Source organism: Cetorhinus maximus, chromosome 11 (assembly GCF_964194155.1).
Source record: "Cetorhinus maximus chromosome 11, sCetMax3.hap1.1, whole genome shotgun sequence".
NCBI lineage: Eukaryota > Metazoa > Chordata > Chondrichthyes > Lamniformes > Cetorhinidae > Cetorhinus > Cetorhinus maximus.
In genome coordinates this window covers 91,734,053-91,756,239 of record NC_135889.1, presented here as the reverse complement: position 1 = coordinate 91,756,239, position 22,187 = coordinate 91,734,053, and the positions used below count along the sequence as shown (strand labels likewise).

The following is a 22,187-nucleotide window of genomic DNA, read 5'->3' as shown; positions in this document are numbered from 1 at the left end:
TGGTTAAATCTAAACTTGCACCTTTAAACTTTGCCCATTTCCCTATCTCTTTGTTTTGCTTTTCCTCGTTCGACTAACTGTGCCCTTTTCCTCCCTTCCATTATTTCCATGATCATTATAGTTGATTGCTTTGCAATACACAAGATTTATACTGGTTGATTCCATCTTACCATGCGCTCGGGACTTCTAAAGAGCAAATGTGACATCCACATTGTGGAGTGTTGCTGTGCACAATCAGCAAATGTGATGAATGGCCGGTTAATCTGTTTTTGGTGATGTTTGAGGAGGGAACAACGTTGGCCAGGATACCAAGAGAACTCCCTGCTCTTTCAATAGTGCAATGTGATCGTTTATGTCCACCTGAACAGAAAGACAATAGCTTAAATCTGGAAATTATCATATGAGCTATCATGTGGGAGAACATATACACTACCGCTCCATAGCATAACATATCAGCACACAAACATATTGCAACATTTGTTTTAAGCTAGATATAAGTGTGGTCATGAACTTAGGCCCACTTAAAAATAACATGAAATATATAGATGAAAAATAACTTAAATTAAGTGTGGAAAAAGACTTGTGAATAAAAACACACTACTTAGTGCAATTTGCATTGCAATGCCAGAACCAGGGCAAACAAAGTCCTGGGTTTATTGCCCAAAGCACCCATTACAAAAATAGGACTGCAAATAACAGCATTATCTAAAGCTTTGATAAAAGCTCATTTGTGGTTGTGTGCCAGTTTTAGTTCCCCACCTCAGGAAAGACAAGGTGGAGAAAAGAACAACACAACAAAGATGACCCCTGGCTTGTGTACACCAAAGATGGAGACAGCCTTGGTGTCTTGAGTTTGTATTTATTAGAAGCATTGTGACAAAAATAACTGGATCAGATTCCCTCAGGGCAAAGGCAACAAAAAAATACAGAATGTGCGAGGTGACGCAGATAGACAGAACAAAGGATGATCCACATGAATTGCGGAGACTGAAATTAGGTTGAATATCCACACTTTTACCAAATCTAGACAATGATTAAACTGTGAAACAGGATTCCAGAGGATGGATTGATTCCTTTAAGGTGATAGATGAGCTTCTGCAAAAAGCGGTGATCACAGCATATTTAAGAACAGTAAAGCATTCTACATATTAATGACTGAGTTTGAGTCCTACTGGAACCCACAAGTGGTTGGAGAGGGATTTCTGACAAAGGACTCCTCAACTGGCACAGGGTCTGCTTTTTTTGCTTTTCCCAGGTGGGGTCATTATGTGTCAGTTTATGAAGGCAAACTTGTGCAGAAGTGAGCATGCATGGGTCTACTTGTCTTTCTTCCATCCCAATGTATGAAACAGACAATATAATGAGCATTATAATCCATTCGAGGTGGTATTTAGTTACTATTTTAGCAAGTGCCTTATTTTTTGATTCATCCTCTAATGTTTAAAAATTCACCTTTAGTAATTCAGATTTTTGCTGTTCTGCATTAATACACTAATTTACATTTTGAATCAAAGTTGAGGATTTACCTTCAGCTTTTGACAGTGATGTTTCTGTGGTAATGAGGTAATAAACAAAACCAAGGTTCCTCCTTAGTGCTGCTGATTAGGATGTCAATTGTACTGAACCTGCTGGAAGCTGACAAGAGGAGTCCCATGTCCTTATCACCAGTGTGGAGTGCTGGTCTGAATACTCCTTCCACTGATGAGGTAAATCATTCCCAAACACCTGAACGAAGACAAATATTTAACTTAAAAACAACAATCCGAAAGACTGTATCTTATCAACTCAAAATGTTCAAGTTCAATATAAAATATTAAGCCTGGATCCCTTCAAAGCCACCCACATAATGTTCCTTCCAGAATCGACCTTTCTTTTCTCTGCCCACACATGCAGTTAAATGAAGCCTACACACTCTGACGTACCACAGTATTTGCTCATTGAGATCAAAAAGATGCTTCAACTTAAATCAATGAATCCCTGAACAAGAAAATAAGCAAGTCAACAATAAAAAAGGGATGTAGTCTGATCAGCACTTCAGCACGCAAGTACATTTTAACCTCAAAATAATTTTCCATCTGGGAACAGCTGATATGCTTAACCTTTTTTAGAACACAAAGATAAAAGTATGTATGGATCCTCAAAACATGTTGACTATCTTCACAAGCAATTAGAATATGCATGTAAAAATGCTAACACAAAGTGTAAATGAACAGAAATGAGAATGAGTACAGTATTTCATTTTTAGTTGTTGGATATAACATTAAGTAGATGAAATTCATCAATTAAACTCATGATAGCCTGGAACATGTACTAGTCATCTCTCCAAGTGAAGTAATTTGTTCCATCCCACCTTAATCTATGATTTGTTGTAAACATTATTTCAATCTTCAACAAGGTAAACAATCTCTTGTGTGATACAATTCAAATCTTTTTGTGCAGTTATATTGGACTCAACTTAAATATAGTGATAAATGCTGCCATAAAAAAAAGTTAAATACACTCTGAATGAGACAGTTACAGATGTCCTTTGTTACAATGCAATTGTGTTACAAGCTTATAGGTAATTTCATAAGCTAGGCATCATCAAATCAGTCAGCAGTCTTAACTATTATACTCCGTAGTTCAAAATCCACAATTCTTTTCCTGGAATTGCAAATTTCCTTTATAGCCTCCTTTTGGATAACATTTATATACAAGATTTGATTCCCTTTACTCTTTTTGTTCATCTAGGATTTTTCATGATAGGAACAATGGTATTTTGTTGGTATGCAAAAGGTCACCATCATACATATCTCAACATCCAACAATTTAAAACTGTTTCATTCTCTCCAATAGAAAACTGGTCATTTTCTATCCGTCAATGAAATTGACTGACAAGTAGAGTCATAGCATTACACAAGACAGGGAAAGATCACTCAGCCCATCAAGTCTATGCCAGCTCTTTCAAAGAAGTTAGTGATAATAATCAAATATTAGGCAAACACTTGTTTAGAAACAATGATTATCACAAGTTATCTCCAACTTTACTAATAACAGCCTAAGTTACAATCAACTGTGAAAAAGTAGCATGCAAACTAACAAACCAATTATTAACCAATCAGCTAATTTGTTGCATGGCTTTACCAATATTACTTAAAAGCTAAAGAAATCTCTCTGTTGAAGGGGCTTATTGCTCACTAGACCATTGTACGAACATGGGAACAGGAATAGGTTAGCTCATGGTCAGCTACATGGCTGGCGTGTAGTTCAGATTCATGCCAATGGCATGGATTCAATTCCCGTTCTGGCGGAGGTAGATTTGGGGCCTGCCTCCTTTCTCTGCCCGAGAGTGGAAGGTAATGGCAATCCACCACCGACAAAAAAAGCCAAGGAAAATGGTTTAGGATGAAGCATCAGCCTTCAGGCAGAGCACACAGGGAATGGAATAATGTGGTGTTTAAAGCCTTTGTCCCCACATTTAAGTGGTAGCACAATTCTAGCTTGGGAAACCTTCCAGGGACTGGTCACATTTGAATATCTCAATTATTAAAATTGATTTGAAAGATGACAGAGCAAACAAAGTCCTTGTAAATCCTTCTGCCAAAAGATATATTGTCTTCAATGTTAATTGTGTTTACGCCTATGTTTTATCTGATAACACTCGATTCTCATGCTTTTATAGGGTGTTCCTATTAACCTGCCAGCGACTATAGAGTATTTAAAGATCTGCTTTGGAGCTGCATACAGTTGAAGGTTCTGTTCACAAGGTGACGCTGTGGAGCACTCCATTTTTCCAGCGGAAAATTGAAATTCTATCGTGGGAGGTGAGAAAACAGGTGAGATCCTTAAGTTTTGTTACGGTCACTTTTTAATTTACATTTTAACTGCATAGCTGTCGTCATTGTTCTCCCTCTAGGTAACATTTCTCTCCATGCTATTGATCTTAGTTAGATTATCAGTACAGAATTAATGTACTAGGTCAGGAGGCGCAAGATGAAGGAGTCTTAAAAAGGCCACAAAAAATTGTTTAGAAAAAACACAATTTGGAAATAAAACTAAAAGGGATCATAAAAACTGAAAAAAAAAGGATCATTCTTGCCCTGACTGTTTTGAAAGGTTCCAGGTTAAAAGTATTGAAAATATTGGATTCAGGGGAAAGATCAGCAAGAATGAGGAACTGGGATGAAACAGGATATGTTTCAATTTCATAAAACAGTGTATCACAAATATTTGCCCAATTGATTAACAGTTTAACTGATTAGCATATCACTATAAAGTACTAATGATAAAGAGGTAAACATCATAATTTGATTTCCTATGTTAAATACAACAAATTTCAGATAGGGCTGTGAGAAAGATAAATCAGTTTGAACACTTTTTAAATAAAGACCAAGGTATGATATGTTATAATGTTGCAAAATAGTAAATTACCCAGCAAACCATCGTTTTCCCCAACAAACATACTATTGAGACTTTTATTCCCCCAACACCTTGCACACAAAACTGAACTTTCCATACTTGACTGTGGTTCCTTCTGCCCCTCCCCGGCCAACAATGGTACTGTATCTGGTGTAGAGATCATAGAAATTGTGGAGAGTTTTGACATAAGGTTTAGTCATGTTTCTTTTTTAAAATCAAATTATTTGTAAATTACTTCTAGGTACTTAATGTATTGTAAAATATACATACAGAATAAAACACTGAGTCAAATGCCTATGAAGAAAAAAATGCTAGTTGATGGTGGTTCATGATATAAATTTTAGACCAACAGATTTGCTGCTAAGAGTAAGCAATTATGAAACTGCAGTGAAGTACCATTACCAAATCAGATAAAGTACTGCTCTTAAAGCCAACATTTTTATTGATTGAATGGACAGTCCAGTGGTGTGTTTATAAAACACTGGAGAGTAAGACTTTTGTAGTATGTGGTCTGCTACAGTAATATACAGTCTACACCATGCTTCGCAATTGCTTATTTGAATTATCCATTAATTTAAATTCGAATTGTGCAAAAGCCATCTCAAATGAAAGCTTGCTTAATCTGAATTATTGATTAATTCAGGTTTCCAATTTGAAAGGGTCCTTAGTGAAGAGCAAATATAAATATTTTTAAAAACGGAATATAAAAATAAAATTTATAAATCAGCCTAGCAGTAGCAGCACTCCCTATTTTAGTGCAGTACATCGTTGAACTAGAGACGAGGAGCCACTTAGAAAAAGACTTCTATCACAGAGGAAAAAAATCCTGATCAAATATGTGGATGATAACTGAGAAACAAAGAAAGTTTGTGATATAGAAATTTAACAACTGCTGATTTCCAGCAGCATTTTTGCAGCCAATACAACTTCCCTGGGCAATCCAATGTCCTCTTAGTAAAAAAGGCAAGAGAATTCTCACTGGAGAATTTGGAACTACTCTGTGGTTTACCATGAATTACCATCATGAGATGCACAAGCACCAATGCGTAAAAACATGTCAGGTAATGGAAAATGCAAATAATGCCAAATATCAACTTAATCTAAAACCTGTAGGCACAATATAAAGGATGTACTCTTGTGTTCTTTAGTTAGAATGCTGAAGCCAGTTCTCAAAGTACTACATTGCAAGTTGGAACAGTTGGTTCAATAAATAACAACTGTATAGCTCATGTGAAATGCTTGCATCTAAATATTGAAGGAGTCAATATTTTACTGCCAAACATTAAGCCCTTGATATAGCCAATGGATGCAGGTGAAATGCACCAATAGTTGGAGTCACATCTGGCACAAAGGTATGTGGTTGCGACTGTTGGGAGGCCAATCATAAGGAATAGAATTGAAAAGCAGAGTGGTTATGTTAAACATATATAGAAACTTAGCTCATACTCAAGAATACTGTGCACAATTGTTGCCTCTAGATTATAAACAGAATATAGAGGTACTGGAGAAGGTACAAGGATGATATCAAAACAGAGACATTATAACTATCAGGAAAGACTGGACAGGTTGAAGCTTTTTCATCTAGCAAAGGCTAAGGGATGACGTAAGAGTTTCTAAAAGTGTGAAGGGGTTTGATAGGATAGACATATAGAAGATGCTTCCATTTGTGGTGGACTCCAAAACTAGAGGAAACTACAAGATAATCACAAACAAATCCAAGATGTAATTCAGGTGAAGCTTCTTTACCTGGAGTGTTTAGAACATGGAACTTGCTACCTACATGTTGTAGCAAAGACAGCAGGTAAGAGGCTGGGTATTTTCCGGCAACTGGCTCACTTCATCCCCAAAACTACTCCACCACCAACAATGCACAAGTCAGTAGCATGACAGAATGCTCTCCACTTCCCTGGATGGGTGCAGCCGTAACAACAGTCATGAAGTTTGACACCATCCAAGGACAAAGCAGTCCACTTGATTAGCAGCCCATTCACTACATCAAACATTCAGTTGTTCTACCACTGTGGGCTGCAGTGTGCATTATCTACACGCTGCACTGCATCAATTACCAAGGCTTCTTCAACAGCATCTCTGAAACCCATGACCTCCCACCAACCAGAAGGTCCATGGAAATGCCATCACCCAGTGATTCCCTTCCAAGTTACACACCATTCCCATGTAGACATATAATCACTGTTCCTTGATCGTTGCTGGGCCAAAAGCCTGAAACTCCCTGGCTTAGCAATGTGGGAATACATATAGAGCATGGATTGCAATGGATCAAGAGGAAGGCTCGCTGCCACCTTCTCCAGGGAAACTTGGAGTGGGCAATAAATGGTGGTAGCCAAAAGTAAAAATATTTAGTTGCATGTATATGGGCTATATATTGCCAATGCAGTTGTTAACATTTCATGACTTAAAGAAAAGTTATCAGTATTGTTCAAAGTTAATGAATTTACATCAGTACAATTAGTCTTCAAAAATTAAATTTCATTGTTAAATGGAATGTCACAGGGGAGTGACAACCAAGCCAGTCGGAAGCAGATAACAATTTTGGAGGTGGGTAACTCAAAAATACATAGGCATTACCAAAACAAACCAGAACAATGAGAACCAAATTCAAGGCATGGCAAATGGTTAAAAAAAATCAAACTCAGAAACCTGAATAGAGCATCACTCTCCAAATTTATGTAACTGATCAAATACGGATGTCATTGATTATCATACTTACAATAAGGGCACTGCTAAAGTTGGATTGAGGGCTGATCAGAATTGTAGATCTGACAGCCTGAATATCCAGTTTTCGTTCACAGTATCAACTGGTGTCGAATGGTTGCAGAACAGAGAGCATCATAAGCAGAGTGCAAAAGTTGGAAACTTGATGCAACTGTGTTTCTACTCGATGAGTAGTGTGCAACTGAAATTTACTTTAACGTTTTGAATTTAACTTGAAACTGTAAAAACCGTAAAAGAAAGTCGGTACTTAACAAAAACTGTGAGTGGCAGTTATCTGTCAATCAACTGTAGGTGTATGCCTGAGTAGGTGCTAATTACTGCGAGTAGGAAGCTGAGTTAGCAGTAGTAACTTGGATGCGAGCCAAACAAAGTGTTGAAAAGTAGACAGTAGCTGCTGATGCAGAGTGGTCGCAGGATAAAGTGCATCCTAAGCAGTGTGTAAAAGTTGGGAATTTGGTGCAAGTGAGAAATCAGTGCAGACAAGGAAGGTGGTGTTGCTTTTTTGTTTCCAATACTTAGTGGTCATGTAAACTTGAGACAGTAACTTTTCAAAATTTTTGCTCAGTGTTTTAATGCTTCTTGAAAATTAGTGTTTAAAAAAGAAAAAAAACGTACAAACTAAAAATAGATACAAATAATATGGACTAAGATATGGCAGAGCAGATTTTGTGTCTGAGCTGTAATATGTGGGTGTTTGTGGACAGTGAGACTATCTAGGATGGACATATCTGTCTCTGTTCCCAATCACTCCAGTTCAGAACCATTGAGCTGGGGTGAGGGTTGGAGACACTCCGACATAAAGGAGGGGGAGCAGCATCTGGGCAGCTTGCTCTAGACTTCAGTCACCTCAGAGAAGAGCAGGTTCAGAACAGGGTTAGTCCTGGCCAATCATGTGCAGAGTAAGGAGAAAACCAGGTGAGATAGAAAATGAGGATCCTCAGAAATGGATTCTATTCAACAGGCATAATGTACTTGCTCCCTGTTAGGATAAGGAGGAGGACTGTGAGAAGGATAGCCAGAATGTGGACCATGGCAACTGGTAGCAGGAAATTGTCCAAAGGAGTGGGGAGAAGGAGGAGGGGAAGTTTAATTTGGTAGCTGCAGGGGCATCAATAATTAGGGGGTCAGATAGCATCCTTTGTAAGCATGATCGAGGGTGGCACATGGTATGTTTCCTGCAAGGGTAAAGGATATTTGAAGTAGCTTGAAAGGATATTGGAGAGTGATCCAGTTGTTGTGATCTATGTTGGGACCAACAACATAGCGAAGAGTAGGTAAGAGGTCAAGTTTGGAGAGCACCAGAAACAAGGAGCTAAATTAAAGAACATGACCTCAAGGATTATAACCTCCAGGTTATTAACTAAGCCACATGCAAATTGGTATAGGGCTCAGCAGGTTAAGAATATGAAATTACAGCTGAAGGGGTAGCACGGGAAAGGGGGTTTTCCATTTCACTGGGACAGGAAGGAACTGTACCACTGGGACGGGCTCCACTTGAACTAGGCTGGGACTAGGGTCCTAATGGAAAGGACAAACAGGACGGTCAGAAGAACTTTAAGCTAGTAAATGGATGTGGGGGGCTTAGGTGTAAGAGGAGCTAACAATAATAGTTCAAACCAAACAAAAATCATGAGAGTAGAGCAACGGTCAGAAATTGTGCTTTCGGTCATACAGGTAAAAGGAAAACTCAAAGATGTAAGAAACACGTGAGTAAAATTAGAGCTGAAGGACAGGTTGGGTGTGCGGCCTGAACAAACATTCCTTATATAAAAGGGACAGAGTATAAAAGGAACAAAATGAACAAATTGCAGGTGTAAATTCAGCTTGGAGGGCATGACATGGTAGCCATTACTGAGACATGGCTTTAAGATGATCAAGACTGGGGGCCAAATATACCAGAATATAAAAGCAAAATACTGCAGATGTTGGAAATCTGAAACAAAAACAAAAATAGCTGGAAAAACTCAGCAGGTCTGACAACATCTGCGGAGAGGAATACAGTTAACGTTTCAAGTCCGTATGACTCTTCATCAGAACTAAGGAAATATAGAAATGAGGTGAAATATAAGCTGGCTGAGGGGGCTGGGACAGGTAGAGCTGGATAGAGAGCGATAGGTGGAGGCAAAGAAGAGATTGCCAAAGCTGTCATAGACAAAAGGACAAAGGGGTGTTGACGGTGGTGATATTAGCTAAGAAATGTGCTAATGGTGACATTAAGGGTCGAAAGCAGGACAAGCAAGGTACAGATAGCCCTAGTGGGGATGGGGTGGGGGGAAGGGATCAAAATAGGCTAAAAGGTGGAGATAAAACAATGGATGGAAATAAATTTTTAAATAATGGAAATAGGTGGGGAAAGAAAAATATATTTTAAAAAATTATAAATTATTGGGCAAAAAAGGGGGATCAGAAAGGGGGTGGGAATGGAGGAGAGAGTTCATGATCTAAAGTTGTTGAACTCAATGTTAAGTCTGGAAGGCTGTAAAGTGCCTAGTCAGAAGATGAGGTGCTGTTCCTCCAGTTTGCGTTGAGCTTCACTGGAACATTGCAGCAGGCCAAGGACGGACATGTGGGCGTGAGAGGAGGGCGGTGTGTTGAAATGGCAAGCGACAGGGGGTCTGGGCCATGCTTGCGGACAGACCTATTTCCATTATTTTTAAATTTATTTCCATCCATTGTTTTATCTCCACCTTTTAGCCTATTTCAATCCCTTCCCCCAACCCATCCCCACGAGGGCCATCTGTCACTTGCTCGTCCTGCTTTCTACCCTTAATGTCACCAATAGCACATTCCTTAGCTAATATCACCACCGTCAACATCCCTTTGTCCTTTTGTCTATGACATCTTTGGCAATCTCTTCTTTGCCTCCACCTATCACTGGCCCTCTATCTAGCTCTATCTGTCCCACCCCCCTCAAATAGCTTATATTTCACCTCATTTCCATATTCCCTTAGTTCAGATCAAGAGTCGAAACGTCAACTGTATTCCTCTCCGCAGATGCTGTCAGTCCTGCTGAGTTTTTCCAGCTATTTTTGTTTTTATACCAGAATATAAGGTTGACAGGAAAGATAGGGAAAATGATAAGGGGGAAAACAGTACCCTTAATGATTAGCAATAAAATACCTTTAATGATAAGAGGACAGAAAATATAATGTGACATATGCATGAGTAGAGATTTTATGATTAGAATTAAGAAATAGAAAGAAAATTAACACTATGGCGGGAAAGATGTATCAGCCTCCTGATAGCAGCTGTGAAGTGGTCAATTGCATAAATGTAGGGATTAGGAAGGCATGCAATGAAGTCACAGTGGGTTTTAACTTTTCATATAGTTTGGGATAAGCAGATTGTGCATGCCAGAATTTCTTGAGTATGTCCAGGATAGTTTTCTGCAAAAATGTCCGACAACCAACAAGGGGGAATGCCATATTAGAATTAATAAGCCACATTTATCAATAGCGATCACAATATGATCAAGTTCAATAAACAGCTGCTAAGATTCTAGGTTTGGGTAAAGTTGACTTCAATATGAGACACACACTGTCCACAGTAAACTGGACAAGTCTGCTAACGGAAACATGACAAGTTCAGTGGGATGAGTTCAAAAAGAATTTGATATTCATCCTGATGGCCATCTATTCATCCTGATGACCATCTTTGTGTGCGGCTGCATCAAGCTGTGTGTCGGTCCTCGGTACGCAAACACCAAGTGTCACTACGTGCTGAGGTTCTACTTGCCCCTGGTGTTGCGAAGGATGGGTCTGGCCACGCTGCTGCGGAACGCTCCAAGTAGTTGGACCGTGCCGTACCACCTGTCCCTCGTGGAAAAATTTATGCAGAGAAACACCTTTGACCACAAGTCCATCAGGCAGTGGACGGCATGTAACGTCTTAAGAGGCCCTGCGGGAAAAGGAGAGGGTGGATCCTTTGGGATGGTTCCCCAAGCAGACTGTCAAAGTCATCTGGCAGAATGCCTCATTGCCAGAACTTTCCAATAAGCACCAAGATGTAGCTTGGCTGGTGGTGAGAAAGGCCCTCCCCGTCAGATCCTTCCAACACGCCAGGAGTCTCAGCCCCTGTGCACGTTGCCTTCGAGGTGGCTGTGGTGGGGACGAGACCGTTGTTCATCTCCTTGTGGATTGTGCCTTTGCAAAGAAGGTCTGGAGAGAGATGCAGTGGTTTCTGTCGAGGTTCATCCCTAGTAGTTCTGTGACACAGGATTCTGTGCTCTACGGACTTTTCCCAGGGACACACACCAAGACAAACATCAACTGCAGCTGGAGGATCATCAACTCAGTGAAAGACGCTCTTTGGTCTGCCCGAAACTTGTTGGTCTTCCAGCGCAAAGAGTTGTCCCCGACCGAGTGTTGCAGACTGGCACATTCCAAGGTCCAGGACTATGTGCTAAGGGACGCCCTAAAGCTTGGGGCAGCCGCCGCAAAGGCGCAATGGGGAAAGGTCGCTGTCTAAGACTGTCTGCCATAATGCACCGAAGGGCTGGGAACTGTTTAGAGCCCTTCAGGCTGTACAGCTCACAATGAATGTATGCATTGAATACTAATTGTATTATAACTGTATTGAAGCACCTCAGAGTGCAACATGATGTATGTTGATAACTCCAATACCATTGTCTGACTATCTCTAATGACCATATTGAAATGATTGTAATATTCACTGATTGTATTGATGCACCTTGTGATCCATGTGTAAAAGTTGAATCTGATTGTACTTTTTGTGATGGCGATTTTGCAATGTTTTGTAATGTTCTTCTAGATCTTTTATGAATAAAGTATACTTTTCAAAAAAAAAAATTTGATATGATACAGAAGCAGCTTATACCCTGATAGAGGTAACAGCTCTACTTGCTAAGGAACAACATAAATCTGAAAGAAAAAGTCTACAAACATTGAAAAACGAAAGATCCTGGTAAAATGAAAAGATACAAAGAACAGCAAAAGGTGACAAAACAGAGAGCTACAAAAAGGGATGAAGTCATGCTTTGGCTACCTAAAGCCCCAGTTCATCTACGCCTGCAATACTGAGAGCAGATCTGGGCATCACACCTTAACAAGGATACACTGGCCCTGGAAGGTAAGCAGCGCAGGTTTACCAGAATATTACCTGAAACACATGGGTTATATTGAGAGATTATACAAACTGGGGTTGTATTGCCTGGAATTTAGAAGGTTAAGGGGTGACATGATTGAAGCTTTCCAGACATTAAGGGGAACAAATAGGGTAGATACAGAAAAACAATTTTTGCTGATTGATGAGAACTAAGAAACGTAGACAAAAAATTTAGTCAGATCTTTCAGGAGTGAAATAAGGAAACACGTCTACCTACAAAGGTAGAAACTCACTTCAACAAAAGGCACTTGATAGTAGATCAACAGCAAATATTAAATTTGAGATTTTTGTTATCCAAAGGTATTAAGGGATGTGGAGAAAGAGTGGGGATTTGGAGTCAGGACACAAATCAGTGACGATCTTACTGAATGGCGATAAAAGTGCAAGGGGCTAAATGATCTATTCCTGTTTTTATATTGTGAACTAAATGTGGTTTTAGTGTTCAGCAATTCAGACAACGGATAATAAACAACTCATCAAATACACATTCACTGGAAAAGCACACATCTTTGCAACCATATTATCAACAGCGATGGAAAACCTAAGAGTGCAACATTCAAAACAGAAGACAGAAAGGTGACATTACCGTGGAGTAATGGGTGCTCTTTTGCCAATGGGGTTGAGGTTAAGCTTAAGCATATTGTCACAATGGGGCACAAGGAACTTTGATCTGTGAACACCTCATCTGGGAATGTTTGATATTCATACCTTCACCTAAAACATATGGTGCTCCATTTCTCAATACCAACATTTGCATGTGAACGAGAACAAAAATTCCATGCCGAAGAGAAAAGACAGTCTAACGCCACATGCTGTAGTGCCAATGAACAGCATCATAGAGAAGAAAGTATTTGCACTTATATAGTGCTTTATTTCATCTCTGAGCGTACCCCAGTGCTTCACATCCACATTAGCTTTTTCATGAAATGCAGTCACTGTTATCATGTGGATAAACATGACAAGATTCTGTAGATAACAAACACAATGGATGACTATTACTTTTTATTAGTACTGGTCAAGGGGCGAATGCTGGTCAGGATAATTCCCTCTCTGAATAAAACGACAGCACCTTTATATCCACCAGAACAAACAGATCTTTCTGCAAGAAAGTCACTTCCAGCAAAGCAGCATTCTTTCAGTGTTATATTAAAGAGTCAGACTTGATTTTGTTCTCAAGTCCTAGAGTGGGGCTTACATCAAATTCCTTCTAAGAGGTAAGAGTGTTACTAACTGAGCAAAGATGAGAACTTTGAAGAATGACACTCCTATCTCATCACACCAATGTTCTTGCCTCATCCACGTCCACAGTGGCTGACTTAATAAGAGCACGAATGCCCACTGTCACAGGAATCACCATGCTTCCCAGCATTTAAACTGGAATATACTGGCTACATATGGAAGCAAGCTACTTTATTAACCTTAGTTATAGGTGGCGTGTTGCCTAAGACAACACACAAAGGGGAGGAAACAAAGTTGTACCCTAAAGATCTGAAAAAAAAATTACCTTACAAATATATATATTTTATTTAAAAGGGAACCACATCATATGTTCTACTGTATTTTTCATAAGAAAGCTGTTTATCTGTTAACAGGTGAGGAAGGAAAAGGGAGCCAAAATCTTGGTTTTTCTGCTCTGAAGAGTCATGTGGACTCAAAACGTTAACTCTGCTTCTCTCTCCACAGATGCTGCCAGACCTGCTGAGTTTTTCCAGCATTTTCTGTTTTTATTTTGGTTTCTATACTTTTTCTGACATTTACACTGGTGTGGGTAATGCAGCGATGATCCAGAAAACATTAGGTTCGTTCTGGAGGCCAGTTGTTATCATCATCATATATAAACCTTTGATATCATGAATTCTGAAGTTGGAAGCTGAGATCTGTCCTTCCAATCATATCTATTAATTATTTGGGCGTTTCCTTGGAAAGTTAACCTTCCTAAAATGAAATCTGAAATAATCTATAATCATAATAATATTTCCTTACTTGCTGCTATCACAGGGAATAGAAAGCATCGATGTCAATGAACAGGTTAGTTCAGACAACAGAAACAGAGGAGCTGGTGGCAACAAGTTGGAAGGCACTCCAACCCAGAGGCAAATACAAATAAATGCAACCTGGATTTTCAGGGAGGGTGGGGGGAGAGGTGGTGAAGAAATGAGAGGAGACTCCTCAAACTCCCAAGTTAACCACTGCACAACATATTACACAATCAGGAAGCTGAAACATTTGAGTGCTTAGTTGAATGCCACAATGAAGGCTGGAGCTATAGCATTTTAAAATTGAAAAGTTAAGACGAAAATCCAAGAATTCGTGCAAGACCACAGAACCTGACAGCACGTCTGTGCTGGCTCTTTACTAGGGTAATCCAAATCTAATTCCACTTCCTCGCTTTCTTCCCAATTTTTAATATCTTTCTCAACTTCAAAGACTGAACCAATTGTCCTCTAAAAGATGCAATAGTTTCTGCCTCAACCACTCCCCATGGGAAAGCATTCCATGTTCCAACAATCCTGTGTAAAGAAATTTCTCTTGACCTCGCTCTTAGACACAAACTTAAATTGCTGGCTCCTTGGCACTGACTCCCCACCCTGAGGATATAGAAAAACAGAACGAGTAAATCAGAAAGAAATATTAAAGCAGACCGCAAGAGCTTTTACAAGTGTGTAGAAAAGACCAGAGCATTAAAAGTAAACATGAGTCCGAGAGGCTGAGACAGAAGAAATTATAATGGGGTATAAGGAAATAGCACAGATGTTAAACAAACATTTTGTGCCCATAATAGCACAAAACACAATAAGTATATAAAAAACAGTGGGGAACCAAGGGTCAAAGGAGAGTGAGAAACTTAAAACTACTTAATAAAAGCACCATAGAAATTAATGGGACTAAAAACTGACAAAACACTTGAACCTGATGGCCCACACCCTAGGGTTCTAAAAAAAGATGGTTGCAGGGATAGTCGATGTATTGATTTTTTAAATTAGATTATGGGATATGGGCGTCTCTGGCTGGGCCAGCATTTATTGCCTGTGCCTAATTGCCCTTGTTCAGAGGGCAGTTAAGAATCAACCACATTGCTGTGAGTCTGGAGTAGTCACATGTAGGCCAAGCCAGGCAAGGACAGCAGACTTCCTTCCCTAAAGGACATTAGTGAACCAGATGGGTTTTTACAACAGCTGGCAATAGCTTTGTGGTCATCATCAGACTTTTTAAATTCCACATTTTTATTGGATTCAATTTCACCATCTGTCATGGTGGGATTCAAACCTGGGTCCCCAGAGCATTACTCTGGGTCTCTCAAATACTAGTTCAATGACCATACTACTATGCCACCACCTTCCAAAATTTCCTGGATTCTGGAGCGCTCTGAGGATTGATAGGTGGCAAATGTTATTCAAAAAAGAGGGGGAGGGAAAAAAAGGGTACTACATTTCAGTTAGTCTGGCATCAGTCATCAGGAAGTGAAAGGAAGCAATAATAGGGCACTGAGAAAATCATAATATAATTAAGCAGAGTTAATATGGTTTGGGCTATGAGAATGAATGTGTTGTGAGTAGAAAAAAATGAATCTTGTTTTCACACTAGCAAAGATGCAAGGAGAAGGGGTGAACCATTTCAGCTTAGGAGGAACAAAAGTGAAAGGGTCATAGCAGCAAATGACCACTTAAAAATAAGAGACATAAAATGCCACAGGTTGTAGGTCAAATCTTTCCTTGTATTCTGACTTGAATTACAAGCAAGATGTCCGAACAGCCTCCCTCGAATTGGAAACACTATTAAAGAGGAAAGGAGGGGGCTTTGACAATTCAGCTGTTCTACTTGAGATATTTCATTGCAGTACTGAGTAAGCACTGCACTGTCAGAGGTGCCATCTTTCATTTGAGATGTTAAACCAAGAACCCATCTGTCTGCTTGGGTAAAAGATCCCATAGCACTATTTAGAAGAGCTGGGGAGTTATCCTGGTAAAAGCAAAATACTGCAGATGCTGGAAATCTGAAACAAAAACAAAAATAGCTGGAAACACTCAGCAAGTCTGACAGCATTTGTGGAGAGGAATACAGTTACCGTTTCGAGTCCGTATGACTCTTCTTCAGAACTAAAGAAATATAGAAATGTGGTGAAATATAAGCTGGTAGAGGGGAGTGGACAGGTAGTGCTGGATAGAGAGCCAGTGATAGGTGGAGGCAAAGGAGAGATTGCCAAAGATGTCGTAGACAAAAGGACAAAGGGGTGTTGATGGTGGTGATATTATCTAAGGAATGTGCTAATGATGACATTAAGGGTAGAAAGCAGGACAAACAAGTGACAGATGGCTCTAATAGGAGTGGGGTGGGGGGGGGAAGGGATCGAAATGGGCTAAAAGGTGGAGATAAAACGATAGATTTAAAAATAGGTGGGAAAAGAAAAATATAGTTAAAAATGATAAATTATTGGAAAAAGGGGGATCAGAAAGGAGGTGGGGATGGAGGAGAGTGTTCATGATCTGAAGTTGTTGAACTCAATGATAAGTCCGGGAGGCTGTAGAGTGCCTAGTCGGAAGATGAGGTGCTGTTACTCCAGTTTGCGTTGAGCTTCACTGGAACATTGCAGCAGGCCAAGGACGGACATGAGAGCTTGAGAGCAGGGTGGTATGTTGAAATGGCAAGCAACAGGGAGGTCTGGGCATTATCCCGGTGTCCTGGCCATATTTACTCCTCAATCAACATCATAAACAGATTATCTGGTCATTATCACATTGCAGTCATGGGAGATTGCTGAGCACATATTGTCTGCCACATTTCCTAAACTACAACAGTGATTACACTTCAAAAGGTACTTCATTGGCTGTAAAGCGAATTGGGACGTCCAATGGTCATGAAAGTTGCTTTATAAATGCAAGTCTTTTTTTTCTTTTTAGAAAGCAATGCTAAGAATACCAGTAGGTGAAGAATGACTCAGGGACGAGCTGTCAAAGGTGAGAGATGATAGTTACTGATTAGGCTTCTGAAAGGTGACAAATAAACTATGACGAATTGAAAAAGACATTTTAGTGCCCCACTGAAGGGCACAGGTTACGATATAACAAGTCAGGAGTGTGATGAAATACTCTGCACTTGACTGCATGAGCCCAGCTCCAATAACACAAGAAATTCAACACCATCCAGGACAAAGCTTGATCACCACCCCATCGACCACCATCAACATTCACTCCTTCCACCACGAGCACACATACCATCTACACCATGCAGCAACTTACCAAGGCCCCTTTGTACCACCATCCAAACACACAACCTCCACCACTTAGGAGGACAAGGGCAGCAGTTGCATGTGAACATCATCACCTGAAAGTGTCCCTCCAAGCCACAAGCCACCTTGACTTGGATCAATATCATTGTTCCTTCACTGTTGCTGAGTCAAACAGCTGGAACTCCCTGCCTAACAGCAGTGTGGGGGGGACCCTTACCAGATGGGACTGCAGTGGTTCAAGGCGGCAACTCCCCTTCTCATGGGCTGTTAGGGATGGGCAACAAATGCTGGCCTTCACTGTGACACTCGCAAAACATTAAAGAATTTAAAAAAAATCAATGGCTGCACAACAAGAAGGTTGGAAACAGTTGGTGGCAGTCTGAAGGAAGTTAATGAATATAAAGTGGAATCAGTAACAACAGTTCAGCGGGTTGAATGAGTGAGAGTAATTATTGATATAGAGGGGAGAGAGACAGGGACTGACCCACAGAACCATTGAAGTGATACAAAAAGATTGACGCAGACAATACTACAGCAAAGAGAAAACAATTTGACAGGAAACTAGAATGCAACAATACAGCTTTAATTGAAGACCTTGGATGTTAAGCTGTGGAAGTGCAGAGCTCGATACCAATGTCTTGTCACCACCTTGGAGGTCACCAAAATGAATAAACAGTACGCAAGAAAAAATCCCAGCAGACGGCCAATCAAATTTGATCCTCTTTTGCAAATGTCTGAAGTAGTTCTAACTGTAAGTTGATGCAATAGACAGCATCACATCCCAGGTCACATTGTTTATGTGGTCAAGAATGGAGTGCTGATTTGGGCTGCATTTGAGTGCTTCAGTTGGAGTTTGGTGAGTGAGGGAGTTTGGTGAAGAGGGAAGGAGGTGATCCTTTCATTTTCTACCTTTCCTCAGAAAGAAGAGCAGCAGCCTTGTTAAGTGGGACAAGGTGAGTATTTCTACTGTCCTTAAATTTCTCTAAACTAGAGGAAGTAAAATTGAAGGGCGTAATTTAAGGGCAAGCCATGGCAAGGCAACCTGGTCACGTGGAATGCTCCTCCTGTGTGATGTGGGAAGTCATGGACACTTCCAGTGTCCACAGTGACCACATATGCAGGAAGCGTCTCTAGCTGCAGCAACTTGAAATCTACATTTCGGATCTGGAGCAGTGGCTGGAGTCACTGTGGAGCATCCGCAGGGCTGAGGGCTTTGTGGATAGCACGTACATTGAGGTGGTCACACCACAGGTAAAATGTGCACAGGCAGAAAGTGAATAGATGATGACAAGACAGGTAGTGCAGGAGTCCACTGGGTCCAGCTCCCTCTCCAACAGATTTTCCATTTTGGATTCTGATGGGGGAGATGGTTTCTCAGGGGAATGCAGCAGGAGCCAAGTCCATGGCACCACGAGTGGCTCAGCTGCACAGAGGAGAAGAGAAAAAAAAGTGAGAGAGCAATTTTTTAAAAATTTGTTTTTGTGGGATATGGGCATCGCTGGCCAGGCCAGCATTTATTACCTATCCCTAGTTCAGGGGGCAACTAATGTAAAGTCATCCACATTGCGGTGGGTCTGGAGTCACATGTAGGCCAGACCAGGTAAGATCATTTGTGAGGACATTAGTGAACCAGATGGGTTTTTACGATAATCGACAATGGTTTCATGGTCATCATTAGACTTTTAATTCCAGATTTCTATTGAATTCAAATTCCACCATCTGCAATGGCAGAATTTGAATCCGGATCCCCAACATTACCCTGGGTCTCTGGATTACTAGTCCAGCGACAATACCACTACATCATCGCCTCCCCCTAGGGGAGATGGTGACAGGGGAGTCTATCGTAAAGGGGACAAGACAGACGTTTCTGCGGCTGCAGACGCGACACCAGGATGTTATGTTACCTCCCTGGTGCTAGGGTCAAGGATGTCACTGAGCGGCTGCAGGACATTCTGAAGTGGGAGGGTGAGCAGCCACGACCAGAGGTCATGGTCCATATCGGTACCAACGACATAGGTAAAAAGAGGGATGAAGTCCTGCAAGCAGAATATAGGGGGCTAGGAAATAAATTAAAAAGCAGTACCTCAAAAGTAGTAATCTCAGGATTACTCCCAGTGTCACGTACTAGTGAGATTAGGAACAGGAGAATCGAACACATGAATGCGTGGCTGGAGAGATGGTGTAGGAGGGAGGGATTTAGGTTCCTGAGGCATTGGGACCAATTCTGAGGAAGATGTGACCTGTACAAGCTGGATGGGTTGCACCCCAGCAGGGCCAATATCCTTGCAGGGGTATTCACTAGTGCTGTGGGGGAGGGTTTAAACTAGAGTGGCGGGAATGGGAACTTGAGTGGGGAGACACAAGAGAGGGAAACAAAGATAGAAATGAAAGGCAGAGAAGTAAAAAGCAAAAGTGGATGGCAGCAGATAGGGCCATAGTACAAAAAAGATGTGTAAAAAGACAAGTCTAAAGGCACTGTATCTGAATGCACAAAGCATTGGCAATAAGGTAGACGAATTAACAAATAGATGTAAACGGGTACGATATGATTGCGATTAGAGACAGCAGGGTGACCAAAGAAGGGTACTCGATATGTAGGAAGGACAGGCAAAAAGGAAAAGGAGATGGTGTAGCATTGTTAGTCAAGGGTGAAATCAATGCAATAGGGAGAGAGGATAGTGGATCAGAAAATCTAGATGTAGAATCAGTCTGGGTGGAGCTAAGAAGAAAGAAGGGGCAGAAAACATTAGTGGGAGTTGTAAATAGGCCTCCAAATAGTAGTGGTAAGGTAGGGGACAGTATTAAACAGGAAATTAGAGATGCATGTAACAAGGATGCTACAATAATCATGGGTGACTTTAATCGACATATAGACTGGGCAAACCAAATTAGCAATAATACAGTGGCGGATGAATTCCTGGAGTGTGTACGAGATGATTTTTTAGATAAGTACGTCAAGGAACCGGCTAGGGAACAGGCTTTCCTAGATTTGGTTATGTGCAATGAGAAGGGGTTAATTAATAATCTTGTTGTGTGAGGTCCTTTAGGGAACAGTGACCATAACATGTTAGAATTCTTCATTAGGTTGGAAAGTGAAGTAGTCCAACCCGAAACTAGGGTCTAAAATCTAAACAAAGGAAACTATGAAGGTATGTGACATAAGTTGGCTAAGATAGATTGGGGAACTTCATGAAAAGACATGCCAGTGGTTAGGCAATCGCTAATATTTAAGGAACTAATGTATGCATGACAACAGTTATATATTTCTTTCTGGTGCAAAAACGCAATGGGAAAAGTGGCCCAACCATGGCTAACAAAAAAAATTAAGGATAGTATTAGATCCAAAGAGAAGTCATATAAAGTTGCTAGAAAAAGTAGCAAGCCCGAGGATTGGGAGCAGTTTAGCATTCAGCAAAGGAGGACCAAGAGATTGATTAACAGGGGAAAAATAAAGCATGAGAGTAAACTTGTAAGGAACATAGAAGCGCACTGTAAAAGCTTCTATAAGTATGTAAGAAGAAAAAGATTAGTGAAGACAAACGTAGGTCCCTTACAGTCCGAAACAGGAGAATTTATAATAGAGGCCAAGGATGTGGCAGAGCAATTAAACAGCTATTTTAGTTCTGTGTTCATGGAAGGCGGCACAAATAACTTCCCAGAAACACTAGGGGACCAAAGGTTTAGTGAGAAGGAGGAATTGAAGGAAATTAGTATTACTAAAAAAAAGTCCTAGAGAAATTAATGGGACTGAAAACTAATAAATCCCCAGGGCCTGATAATCTACATCCCAGGGTACCAAAGAAGGTGGCCATGGAAATAGTGAATGCGCTGTCATCATCTTCCAAAATTCTGAAGATTCTGGAACAGTCCTAGCAGATTGGAGGGTAGCAAATGTAACCCCAATATTTAAAAAAGGAGGGGAAAAAAAAAAACAGGGAATTACAGATCGGTTATCCTAACATCAGAGGCAGGGAAAATGCTAGTGTCTATTATAAAGGATGTGGTTACAGGACACTTAGAAGATATCAACGGGATTGGACAAAGTCAACATGGTAGGGAAATCATGTTTGACAAACCTTCTGGAGTTTTGGAGAATGTAACTAGCAGAATAAATAAGGGAAAAGCAGTGGATGTGATGTATCTGGATTTTCAGAAAGCTTTTGATAAAGTCCCACATAAGAGGTTAGTGTGCAAAATTAAAGCACATGGGATTGGGGGTAATATATTGGCATGGATTGAGAATTGGTTAGCAGACAGGAAACCGTAAGAATAAATGGGTCTTTTTCGGAATGGCAGGCGGTGACTAGTGGGCTACTGCAGGGGTCAGTGCTTGGGTCCCAGCTATTCACAATATATATCAATGATTTAGATGAGGGAATTAAATATAATATTTCCAAGCTTGCTGATGACACAAAACTAGGTGGGAATGAGAGTGGTGAGGAGGATGTTAAGAGGCTTCAAGACAATTTAGACAGGTTGAGTGAGTGGGCAAATACATGGCAGATGCAGTACAACGTGGGTATGTGTGAAGTTATCCACTTTGGTAGGAAAAACAGAGTGGCATAGTACTGTTTAAATGGTGCTAGATTGGGAAATGTTGATGTACAAAGGGATCTGGGTGTCCTTGTACACCAATCACTGGAAGCAAGCATGCAGGTGCAGCAAGTAATTAAGAAGGTAAATGGTATGTTGGCCTTCGTTGTGA

The 22,187-nt window shown here is 40.5% G+C and overlaps 1 protein-coding gene across 31 annotated transcripts in view; it reads right to left on the bottom strand.

Moving 5' to 3' along the window:
- The window catches only part of r3hdm1 (R3H domain containing 1), a 137,710-nt gene that overhangs the window by 111,358 nt on the left and 4,165 nt on the right, over nt 1–22,187 (bottom strand). For all 31 annotated transcript variants that reach the window (XR_013577987.1, XR_013577988.1, XR_013577990.1 and 28 more), the window contains exons 2-3: nt 1,527–1,725; nt 171–360 (exon numbers count right to left, since the gene is read on the bottom strand). The gene's annotated coding sequence lies outside the window, so the exon portion shown is untranslated. The remainder of the gene's footprint in view (nt 1–170; nt 361–1,526; nt 1,726–22,187) is intronic.